The sequence below is a fragment of the Nyctereutes procyonoides genome, unplaced genomic scaffold (genome assembly GCF_905146905.1).
Source record: "Nyctereutes procyonoides isolate TBG_1078 unplaced genomic scaffold, NYPRO_anot_genome, whole genome shotgun sequence".
Classification (NCBI taxonomy): domain Eukaryota; kingdom Metazoa; phylum Chordata; class Mammalia; order Carnivora; family Canidae; genus Nyctereutes; species Nyctereutes procyonoides.
The window spans coordinates 84,271,963-84,276,121 of record NW_026575125.1 but is presented as its reverse complement, the minus strand read 5'-3'; the positions used below and the strand labels follow the sequence as shown (position 1 = coordinate 84,276,121).

The window sequence follows — 4,159 nt, the reverse complement described above, 5'->3', positions numbered from 1 at the left end:
TTTCAGATTGTGGTAAGATTCATAAAGGAAATTAAAAAAGGAGATATACAAGAAAGTGATTTGAGTTTGGTGGACTATTTTAGATATGCTGATCCAGGAAGGCCTGTCTGAGAAAATGACATTGGAGCTGATACCCAAGTAGCTAAATATGTGAAGAGCTGAGGGAAATCACAAATGTATAAGTCAGGGGTTAAAATGAGCTTAACAGTAATGGAACAGAAAGAAGACCAAACCCTTGGGAGAATGGTAGAAGATGAGATTGAAGAGGTAAGTCACAATCCTATCAGATGGATCTCTGCAGACCATGAAATATGAGTTCTATTACAGTGCTTTAGAAAGACATCAGAGTTACAATATTTTACAAAGAGAATTTTAATCCCTATGTGGAGAATGCATTATAAGAGAGTGAAAAGGGAAAAGAGGTAGCCCCATCAGGGGGTATTGACATCAGGAGGTGTAAGATGTGGGTAACTTGGACACAAGTGAGTAGCTACATGGAGTGGTTGGATTTGGATTTTACTTTACATGTTGGAATGTTACAGTTGGAGTTGATAGGACTTTCTAATGGATTGTATGTCTTTCTAGATTTTTGACTTGAGCAACTGGAGCAATGGAACTCTGTGAGATGGGAAAGATGGCATGAAAGTGGTGTGGGGAAAGAGGAACAGTATAGAAGAATAAAATAAGTGTAAAGTCTTAGACATTCTCAATTTCTGTCTCTCTTTTGTACTTTTAGCTTTTTTTTTTTTTACTTTTAGCTTTTCTAATGATTTCTCCATCATTAGCCTAGGAGCATGCTAAGTCTTTCCCACCCTAGCTCCCCTAATCTTCCCTTAACACTCTTGGCTCATGGAGTATTGTGCTCCTCTTCTTCTTTTCATCAATACATCTCCTAAAATAATAACATTTATTATCACCAATTCCTCTCACATCATTTCTTCATATCCCATTTGTAATCTGAAGTGTGATACAAAAGTATAAAGAATTGACTCTCTTCTCCTACTGCTTTACTGACATAAAGATTACCATGGATCTATACTGTATAGGCAAAAGCTCAAGATGCTAAAAAGGTCAAGCTCATAACTATGTTCCACTGAGTCAGCTTTGTCCTGTGTTGCTGCTGTTGTTGCTGCTTCAGGTAACACTCCAGACTCTAGAAAGAGTGGTCTCAGAGACATCTGTGACTGTCCCAAAGGAGGCTGAGTGTGAGTGTACTGCCGGGCCATCACAAATAAACTGTAGAAGAGGCATACACATGCTCAAAATATTAATAAAGGACCATCAGCAGGATTTGTTGACCATTTGAGTCCTTATCAACTCTTAGTGGTTCAGTTCTGTTAAACATTTTGGATTGATTTGCACTGTCTTTGCTCAAGAATACTCCATCTTTTTCTCTTTTTTAAGTGACAGTTCCCCCTTCTGCCTAGGTAACAAGGTAATTCTCAAGACTGACATTACAATTGCATGCTGTTTGCAAACAGCCAGAATGTGTGTTTCATCAAATGTAAGGATAGGTTAAGTAGAGATGTTCATCAATGGTGCAAGAAATTTCGTCAAGAAGAATGAGGAAAGTTGGGGTTTTGAAAAGAAACTACATGGTTAATCTGGGTCACTCAGACCACAGAAAAGTTGTGGATGTAATATATTGCTGTATTAACAGGTCCACTCTCAGATTTTTCTAATTCAAGTCATTTTTACATCAACTTTTTCTCTTACATCAAATTTTAACGCATCTTTTCTCAGTGGCAATATCACAGCTCATGAAGTTTATCTGAGGCACAATTATTGCTGATTGAAACTTTGAGAGTAATGATTTTCCCCATATAATGTTAATTATTTCCATAATATAATTATGCATTCTGCTTTAGGAATTGTAATGAATGTTCGAAGGAGAGATGTGACTTGGAAGTTTATTAGCTATCTAGTTTTCAAGACCTGTTTAGAGGAAGCAGAGACTGAACTTATAGTTGAAAGAACATAGTCCTATGAGACCGAGCCTGTGGACCCTACCAACTAGGGTCTCTTTTCCCTAGGCTTCCTCTCCTCCATCTTCCTAGGCTTCCATTTTCTCAACTGAAAAATGGAGAAAACAATGCCCATCTTTTATTCCTCATGAAGTTGGATTTTCAGAAACAGTTACAATTTCAAATATTCTAACTTCTTGACAGGACATTTGTCTTACTTTCTGGCTCACAAAGCGCAGCACATCCGATATATGTTGTATAACTAAGGTCATAGGGAACTAGAAGCTACAATTCAGCCTGGATTTTATGGCTCTCATTTTATGTGCAATTATTGTTCTCTTTTGTCTTTATGGCTTTTAGGCTCAAGATAAAAGTTCCAAAGCATGAGAGGTGAAAAAGCAGCCATTCACATCTCCTAGTAACCTTTAGTTTGTCATTCTTTTTGCAGTGTTCCAGAAAAATATGACAGTTGCCAACTCTCGCAACGACAGAGAGTATGGTTGAGGGAATCACAGACTTATGGATTTTATGGTTGGAAAGACCACCTTGCCTTCAGGTGAGTGAAAGTAGTCCTGACACAATTCATTCATGGCTGCCCTTCCTATGTCCTTTGTAAAGGAAGAACAATTGGTAGAAGAAAATGACAGAGGGGATTCTTGTCAGAAATTGACAAAGGATAAGAAAAGCTGGCCAGTGTTAGGGTTTGTGCAGGCACATTACATAGAAAAACAGAAAAGTTGTGTCTCAGATTGCCTGGGTGGCTCAGTCGGTGGGGCATCTACCTCCAACTCAGGTCATGATCTCTGGGTCCTGGGATCGAGCCCCTGATCAGACTCCCTAAGCAGGGAGTTTGCTTCTCTCTCTCTCTCTCTCTCTCCCCCTCTGCCCCTCTGCACTGCTTGCTCTCCCTCTCTCTCTTGAATAAATAAATAACATCTTTTTTAATAAAAAGGAAAAGAAAAGTTGTGTCTCTTATGGATCCACAGAATCTGGAAGTAGGAACCAAACACAGGAGCCTGGTATTCACGTGGGGAAATAAGAAGAACAACGAAAAGGCCTATTTGGAAAAACAATGATGTAACTACTTCCTATTAATTTAAGAAAAAAAATCCCTTTGAACTATCACATAACAGACTTATATCTCTAGAAATGCAGTTCTGAAAAATAGCCTGACATCAAGGTAAAGCTTAGTCCAACAAAATTTCATAAGTTTCAGTGGCTGCAAAACCTAATAGGCTTTTCTAGCAGGATTACAATGGCCATGTTAGAATGAGGTGAAGAGGGACAAGCAAAAGTAGGAGACCAGTGGACTCAAGTGGGGGCCAGAAGTAATATATTAAGGGTCACTCAGGACTGATCTTAGAAAACTGATTTTAATTGTGAATGCAGGGAGACTGAATTGGTGATATACAGAGATAAGTAGAAGTTTCTCATCTGAACAAAGATATTTTTATGACTAGGAAAAGTTTTTGGTGGTGGTAACATTATCAAATGATGTTTTGATATCCCTCCAGGATGCCCAGGGTGATGAAGATATGGTGGTTCATTGATAGCTTGATTACAGTTTTATTTTTTACCAGTGGATGATCATTTATTTGTTCAACAAACATATTTATTGAGTTTATGTCTGATATAATATAAAAATAGAGCTGAATATAACACAGTCACTTGTCCTTGAACTTTTGAGTCATAAGCACGTGTAAAATTGTAATTCATTTGCAAGAGTTTTTTTCTGTGAAAATAGACCCAAATTACCCCAAGATGACTAAGTTAAAAATCATCAGGAAGCTGTCTTTTGATACTTTTGCCAGATAGTTATCTTGGGAACTCTGTTTTTTAAAACATCAAATTATTTTCCTATCTATGCAGAAGATAGAAACAGGGCTTCATATGATTTTCCATAAAAATCCAAAGTTTACTATGGTTATATTTTGTTGCATGAATCTCTTGGGTGCAAGGACTTTGTTCTTTGTAATAATGGTTGTTTACTTAGCTATAAGCAGAAGATCTGCTTGAATGTTTTTCCATTGATTTTGTTTTCTATACACTTTCTATTTGTGATGCGAAATGAATTATAATGTGTATGCTGTACCAAAATGGACAGCAATGGCAATCTGATTTATATACACCAGACTATTTCCACTGACAAAACAAATAGGACAATAGAACAAAAGCGCTAGAAGGAAATTTGTAGT

At 37.3% G+C, this 4,159-nt stretch overlaps 1 pseudogene; it reads left to right on the top strand.

The window, feature by feature from the left end:
- The first annotated feature begins 1,731 nt into the window (after positions 1 to 1,731).
- On the top strand, positions 1,732 to 1,855 carry LOC129519029 (U4 spliceosomal RNA; annotated as a pseudogene).
- The last annotated feature ends 2,304 nt before the right edge of the window (positions 1,856 to 4,159 follow it).